This window comes from Gracilinanus agilis, chromosome 3, assembly GCF_016433145.1.
Source record: "Gracilinanus agilis isolate LMUSP501 chromosome 3, AgileGrace, whole genome shotgun sequence".
Taxonomy (NCBI): domain Eukaryota; kingdom Metazoa; phylum Chordata; class Mammalia; order Didelphimorphia; family Didelphidae; genus Gracilinanus; species Gracilinanus agilis.
The window spans coordinates 644,149,054-644,157,235 of NC_058132.1; the positions used below are offsets into that span (position 1 = coordinate 644,149,054).

Consider the following 8,182-nt stretch of genomic DNA (forward strand, 5'->3'; position numbering starts at 1 on the left):
AGAGAGTACCATGCCTGCAATCAGGGAGACTCACTTTCCTGAGTTTATATCTGGCCTCAGATACTTCCTAGTTATGTGTCTGAGTAAATCATTTCTTCTCTGTTTACCTGAGTTTTCTCATCTCCAAAATGGGTTAATGACAACACTAACCTCCCAGATTGCAGTGAGAATAAAAGGAAGTAATAATTAGAATATAAAATGAGGTAAAAATTATAAAAGTAGAAATAAATATAAAATATATAAAAAATAAATAAACTTTCAAATTCTGTAAAAAACTATTTGTTATTTGTTGTTGTGGCTGTCACAGAAGTGGCTGGACCTTCTTGAGGTTCCCAGTAACTTATTTCATTGTCTGCCTCTTGTCTCAATACGATCTCAATATGATCAGTTACTAAATTGTATATGAAGTGTCCCTTCTCTCATCTCTAGGCTCCAAATAATTTCTTTTTGGCTCTGAGCAGCAGATAATGACCCTCTCTCTAGCCAGGCTGTGTCTCTCTGCCCTCTTCTCCAGATGTTTTAGGCCCTCTTTTCCTGACCTCATCTTCTGTCCCAAAGGAGCTTCCACTAAGGTAGACCAAACTTTCAGTTTTCGTCAAGTCAGCATAAAAACATATACAATATTTTGAAGACTTTGGGGCCTTACACCAACAAATGGTGGAATGGACACGACCCTTATTTGATTTATGGATTCAGCAAAAGCTGACAAAGGAATGAGAGCTTTGTCAAGTTCCAGACATATTTCTATAGCGATTTGACCCGGGGAACAATTGGACTTAGCACTTTGAAGTCATATGGTTGGCACCACACCATAGAATGACAACAAAGACCTTTTCGATTCCTGTTTTCCTAATATTTATATTCTGGGTTGTCTGGGTCCATGACTAAGTTGAGGCTGGTAAAGAAGTTGGAAGGTGATGGGGAGAACACCACTGTCTTATAATCATTCAGCAAATTTCACACTTCCAGGTAGATAAAGGTTACCATTCACAGCAGAGAAAAGAAAAGAAAAAGAAGGGAATGATTCCCAAAGTGGGCACTACTGCCCCCTGGTGGGTGCTGCAGCGATCCAGGGAGTGGTGATGGCCACAGGTACATTTATCTTTCCTATTAATTGCTATTAAAATAAAAAAAAATAATTTCCAGGGGGCTAAGTCATATTTTTTCTGGAAAGGGGGCGGGAGGCCAAGAAAGTCTGGGAACCACTACTCTAAGGAAGCATAGCTAGCATTCTCTTGTCTCTACACCACAGAAACAAAGATTGAAAACTTTGGAACCTCTGGCCTGAAAAGACCCCTTAAGCCTCAGTGATCCCTCATGATCTTCATGGGAGGCCACACATTCTATGTGATTTCTGGCTGAACCTTATCAACATACAACATACAGATTCTCTTAAAACAAGAGGCTTTGGAGACAGCTTGCAGAGCTTGGAAGATTTTTCTTTAATGTTTCGAAGGAAAAGTGCCACATACTGAGATGAGAAACATTCAAGGGGAGTGACAGGGGTCTCATTGGATGCGAGGAAGGAGGAGGGCTTGGGTTGATGGAGGGTTATTCATTAGGACAAGACATAAGTCTTCTCCATTGGGGTTTCTGTCACATGTCATCCCAGAAAGCAGCACCTGCAGAAAGGAAGATTTAAGCTGTTAACATGGTCAAAATAAAACAAAAAGTTACAAGCTCAGGAGAAAACATGGAGCTCAGATGCTTTGTCTGGAAGCTGAGATTGGAAATCTCAGCATTTGGCCAAATCTCCCAACCATGAAGCATCACCAAAATGCCTGTCTGTCTGCCACATCTCTAGCCTTCCTCTTATTTCCTGAGATAATAACAAAGGATCATGACATGAGTTGGGGAATGTTCAGGGTAGCTTCTGAAATCCAATTCAGTCTAATTTCTTGTCATCTTCAGCAAGGAAGCATAGTGTTGTGGATAGAGAATAAGTCAGGAAGGTCTGAGTTCAAGTTCCACCTCTCATACATCTTGGTTGTGTGATCCTGGGCAATTCATTTAACTGCAGATTACTCTAGGAAGCTCTCTAAGCAAAAAGATGGAAGAGAAAATCCTAGTGTGCACTGATAGGTGGAATTTTCTTCTAAAATGGTCTCTGATCTGGAAAATGGAGATGAACAGTGAGCTTGTCCCTGAGGATCTCACTATCTTGGATGGACCCTTTCTTCCCATGGCTAAAGGCTGGCTGCTTGGTTGAATCACCTTTCAACTGCATAAAAAAGGAGGCATATAGATTTGGATAATTACACCTGGAGCCCAGAGGTATGTATTTGAGTCAAAACTCTGGCATTTCTGGCTAGGTGGCTTTGGAAAAGCTCCATAAACTTGTGAGTCTCAGTTTTGTCAACTGTAAGGTGAGCACAAGGCTTTCTCTTCCAGCTTCACAAGGTTACGGTGAGAAAGCCTTCTGAGAACCTCAAAAGAGTAATGAAATGTGGTGGTTTTCATATGCCCAAACGACGATGTCCTTTCCCCGTCTCTTTCTTTTTTGGACAGTCCTCTTTGCCCACTTGGTCTCTGTGGTCTTGTATAATGTGAAACTCCAAGTGCATGTTGGCATCATTGCACGAGGGAAAGAGGAGCAGCAAACTTGACACAGCTGAGCCGTACACTTCCAGGACAAAGGCAGGCTTTTTGCTTTTGGACACATTTAAAATGATCTATAATCTGGTCTAGGGTTGATTCTCTTGGGCCAACATTTCCCTCTGGCCTCTTCTGAAGTTCTCTGTGAGGCTTAAAGGGTTAACTCAAGATCTCCTCAGGACAGTGGCAGAACAAGGTCCAGATCAGTGTCTCGATTGCTCCTGTTTCAACTTGGTCATTATTTTGAGCCTCATCACCATTTCCACAGCAAATTTGAACAATTTCTTCTCAAATGAAATGCTTGACATTTCTTTGGGGGAGGATTTAGAAAGAGAAACGTTCCTGCAGAAGCTGACTGGCCATCCCACATGGCAGAGGAGAGAAGGCATTTGGAAAAGCTATTGTTGGCCATCAATGCTCCCCAAGTCTAAAATGGGCAGTGCTTACCCTCCAGTTGGGTTGGGCTTTGAGGCTCAGCCTTAGTCCTGTGTGACTGGTGTTCTCAGGAGCTCATGGGGGAGCCGCTTCGTATGACCTTCCTTCCCAAGCCATGCGCTAATGATGGGATTCTAGTTGTGGGTGGAAATCATGAAAAATGTGGCAATTTTGCATAGCCCTAACCTCAAACCAAGCACAAGTCCAGTGGTCAGGACTGAGTTTTGCTTCACGTTGTCAGGCGTAAAGTGAAACTAGAAGCATTCACGTAGAACCCCACAGAAGGGAAATGAGATTTTCATAAAGTCAGTTACTATATTCATCTACCATAGAAATGTGAAGGGAAAGGAAGAAGGTGTTCACTTGGCCATGCTAGCTTAGCATCAAGAAGGCAATGGAACGAGTCCTAGACTCTCTGTGAAGAGGGCTGGCACCTGTGTGAATATGGGCAAGTCATCTCTCCTCTTTGGGCCTCAATGTTCTCATCTTTTAAATGGGGATAACAGTTTATTCTAAATACTTTACAGAATTACTGTCTGGATCAAAGAGAATACTGTATGTAAAGTCCATTGTAAACTTCAACATCTGGAGAAAAAACATGAGGTCAATCCAGGAGTTACCAAACTATGAAATATTTACTTATGTATTCATTTATTTATTTATTTTTAAACCCTTAACTTCTGTGTATTGGCTCCTAGGTGGAAGAGCTAGGAGGCAATACACAGAAGTTAAGGGTTTAATAAAAAAAAGAAAAAGAAAAAATAAGGGGGGGTGTAACGAATTCAAGAAGTGACTGGATTTCTGTCACAATTGGTCTGTTCCAATTTCAGCTGAACTATGCATTTTCACCATTCAAAGCAAACCATCAAAGTAATCCCAAATCATCAACATCATGCAAATGTCCTTTGTGTATCTCGGGGAGAGATCCGATACTGATATCAGTCCATGCCAGTGAATCATGTCTTGGGGTGGTCAATGAGCCATTAAATGACAGCAATAATAGCGATTCTACCGATTCTCTGGGAATAAGAGTTTTCTTCAGTCCGAATTCCCTTGGGACGTTGCCTGTGCGTGTCTCTGCATGAGTATGTGTGAGTTTGGATGTATGTGGGTGTAGGTATAGGAATGCGTTTTTGGGTCTACAAGGGTTTATGCCTATGTAGGTGCCCACGTATATAAGGGTTTATATACGTATCTAGGTATAAGTCTATACGTGTTTATGACTCCATGTGTGTCTGTGAATGAATGGGAGAGGGGGTAATAGATTTTTTTTTTAAATTTTAAACCCTTAACTTCTGTGTATTGACTTATAGGTGGAAGAATGGTCAGGGTAGGCAATGGGGGTCAAGTGACTTGCCCAGGGTCACACAGCTGGGAAGTGTCTGAGGCCAGATTTGAACCTAGGACCTCCTGTCTCTAGGCCTGACTCTCAATCCACTGAGCTACCCAGCTGCCCCCGGTAATAGATTTATTAAACCCTTACCTGCCATCTTAGAATGAGTAATGTGTATTGGTTTCAAGGTAGTTCTACATAGGCAGTACAAACTGGGCAATGAGGGTTGAGTGACTTGCCCAAGGTAACACAGATAGGAAGTGCCTGAGGCCAAATTTGAACCCAGGACCTCCTACCTCTAGCCCTGGCTTTCAATTCATTGAGTCACCTAACTGGTCTTGGTAGAGGGTTTTGGCAGGAGTGCTGATCACTTCACGGCTGAGTTGTTGGTGATTGTGATGGAGTAGAAGGTTGAAGAGGAGGACAGGAAGAGAACATGGTACTCCCAAGCAGAGGCCTCTCAGGACTTCATCAAATTCTCAGTTCATCTGAGGGGAGGCTATACTCTGAGGGATGATGAGGTTTTATGACCCAGGAGAAAGGTGATGCCATCTCTAGGCCAAGATGTGAGCTTCCTGTTTCTGTGAGGCATGTTGGCAGGGGAAAGTGTCAATAAAACACAGGCATGACGATGTGATAAGGCTAGCCAAGAACCCAGAGAGATCTGGGTCAAAGCTTACTTCCCTTGATGCACGCAAGATGGAGAATGCAAAAGAGGAAGCTGCCTGGGAAGGGTAGGGTGAGAGCCCGGCCTCTTAGGCTGCCAGCAGAAAACTTTTCAATTATTTCTATCTCAAGAAAAGTTTCTGATCACTCGACAATTCAACCTCCATTTGTCCAGTACCAGTTCCATGGCCAGCGTCGCGAGATCCTTTGATGAGACCAGCAGCACCTGCACTCCAGAAGTCTTCCTGCCATGATGTGATCACGATGGGGCTCTGCTTCTTGGCCAGCAGAAGTCCTCTTGCCTGCTACTTGGTGACCCTCAAAAGGAGCAGCTTTTTGGTTATAAGGAAGTACAAAGGGGGGAAAGAAAGGATGTGCATGATTGACCCCAAAGAGAAGAAAGAGGTGCAACGAGACGAATATGCCGAGTCTGACTGAGGTCTGGGGCCAGACGGGTCCTTTGACCAAAGAGAAATGAGATGCTTGAGCGACTTCTGAAGGGATGGGCTCCGAGCCACCGGAGATCTTCATGATCAGGTCGAATGACCTCTTGTTGGGTGTGATGTCAGGAAGAGCTTTTCAGAGGTATGAGCTGGGCCAGATGCCCCTTCTAGCTCTAAAATTCTTTTGTTCTGTCATTATCAATCAAGTGATAGGAGCGGCGAATAGAGCAGAATCCTCTCACTTCCAGTCTGTCTCTGGGTGTCCAAGAGTGAACTTCCCGTCCTCCTCTTAACCCACCATCTGGGCCAGCCAAACTCTTATGGGGAAAACAGGGGGTTCGCTTAAACATTTATGTGGGTTCAGAAGGGTGAGTAGGAGACTGGAATGGACAATAACCTGGGACCAAACAAGGCAGGGAAACTGGCTTTAGCTGTTTGGGGAAATAACGGTTGGCAGGAGTGATGGTTAGGCCTTACCTGTCATCCTGCTCCACCTAGACAAGGAGTCTGGGAAACCAGCAAGCAAATGACAAGAGGGCTGAAAAACAAGTTTAATTAAGGGAACTGTAGTCTAAAGGATGGGAAAAGGGGTGTCTAAACTTCCAGACTATGTGCAAACCTCAGGGTTAAGGGAGGGACTGAACTGAGAACTAAAGCAAGATGGGGCCCAAAGAAGAGCAGATGGAAGTGAGTGTCCTCACAACGCCTTCCAGCATTTGCTTCCCAGGAACTCAGCAATGCAGGAAGAGAATGAAGGGTTGGTTTAGGTGAATTTTTAGATTTCAAAAATTAAATCTTAATATAACATGATGTAAAACAAGCACCGCTTATTATTCTACTGGAAGGATTCTCAAATTAGGACATCGTCTGTCAGAAAAATCACCGTCCAACAGGAGAGAATGTGACTACTGAACACAGTGAGTCCATTTTGAATGATCTTCAAGGGAATCCTTCTCAGCACCCTTCAATCAGTGGTACTTACCCAGGGATCCTGCTAACCTCGGGTGTTTGTAAGACGGTTGCTTCCAATCCGATCGATGGGGACTCCGAAGCGCCTTTTAGGAAGCTCCACTGTTTTTCTGGAAGACACGGGCATCAGGAAGGGTGAGTGTGAAAGGTAAATGGATTAGGAAGGATGAGCTGAAAAGGCAAACGCACCAGGAAAATGCCAATGAATGAGAAGTCCAAAGCTCCTAAACTGAATGCTGGAAGGCTCCTCAGAAGCCACCTAGTACAGATCATTCCTGGAAGAATTGAGGCCACTGAAGTTCCGAAGGTTTAAGGGACTTGTTTAAGGTTTACTTAGGTAGCACCTGGGGTAGGATTCGAATCTGTGTACTGGAAGACTTCAAAGCCTATTTTTTTTTGACACTTTCATTTCTCCAGCAACTTAGTCTGGAGGTATCTACATGGCCACTGTCCATGCTGAAAGGGAGCTGGGAACGTCCAGCAGCCTTTTGGTTGGTTGATCTTGAGAGTTATTGAGGGGGATCAAAGTTTCTAAACCCCATCTAGACGGTGCACTTCACTTCCATAGTAGGAGGGTTCTAATGGTCCCAAATGGAGACTATCCATGAGCGCCCATAATAAAGATGGAAAGGGAAGAACGAGGGGGGACCAAGGGAGGAAGCGAAGCAGGACTCGGCTGTGTTTTTCCTCCTGCGGGGGATGCAACTCTTGCTCAAACCTTCTCAATACTAGAGAGATCATTGCCTTCGAGGGCAGCACAGGCCACGCTCACCATCCTCAGTTTCTAATATTGAGGAAGGTTAGAAGCTTTTTGTCTTCTCAGGTCTCTGCGTGTCTCACTATAGCTTCCCCCAAACAATTTCTCCTCCACAAACCCGTCTCCTGAAATTTCCATATAGTGTCTGAGGACTTCCCAAGTCTAGGCTTCTCTCGGGCCTCTCTTCACACGGACATCTTCTCTTCAACCTCCCCCCCCCCTTCCTCTCGTCTTTCCCCCAGCAAGAGGCAACGAGGGGCCCGATGGGACAAGATGAGGCAGGTGGCTAGTAAGCACTTGTCGGTGCCCCTCAGAGAACTGAGCGAACAGCTCGGAGGACACTCACCCACCTAGACAGACGGACGGACGGAGGGCCTTTCTAGACAACACTAGACCTCACGAGATAGTGAAAAGAGACAATGGACGGCGACGGCCTGGCTAGAGAAGCGGCCTCAGAGTCAGGAGTCCAGGGATCAAGTTTGGGTAAACTGGTGAAAGCCACTGGAGCTCTCGGGCTCCCAGGCAACTCTCTGAGACGTGAGGCGCAGAGCTGGTGGGGTTTGCAGGGGGGAGGAGGGGGATTTCCTCATTAATATTTCCCCATGTCAGCAAAACGATAGGCCCAAAGCTGAAATCAAATAAAGTCAATGAAAGATTCTAATAACAAATACCGATTATACACAGATGCGGTGAAAAGACCCTCTCCGAGATGGGGTAGGACTGAGGGCTGACGATCCTTTAGGGTTTGCTATAGCAAGAATAAAAGCATGTAGGAAAATCAAGCCTAAAAGCCCTCTTGCTCTAGCTGTCTTCCAGGCCGCAGCTGCTCAAAAGTCAAGAGGTTCTTCCTCTTTTCATCTGGACATTTTCCTAGAATGAAACCTTTTTGGAAAGTTCCTTCTCTTTCTGCCCCGTCCTTCTTCCTCTTTTCTTCTCCCTTCCTTCGCCACACCCATGGCCCTCTGGGAAAAAAAAAATGAAAAA

General features: G+C 44.8%; 1 long non-coding RNA gene across 1 annotated transcript; it reads right to left on the minus strand.

The window, feature by feature from the left end:
* Positions 1 to 1,418: 1,418 nt before the first annotated feature.
* On the minus strand, positions 1,419 to 7,888 carry LOC123240228. Its single transcript, XR_006505767.1, has 3 exons — positions 7,870 to 7,888; positions 6,455 to 6,551; positions 1,419 to 1,622 (listed from the first exon to the last, which is right to left on the minus strand). It is a non-coding gene; the product is annotated as an uncharacterized LOC123240228 (long non-coding RNA).
* Between the last annotated feature and the right edge of the window lie 294 nt (positions 7,889 to 8,182).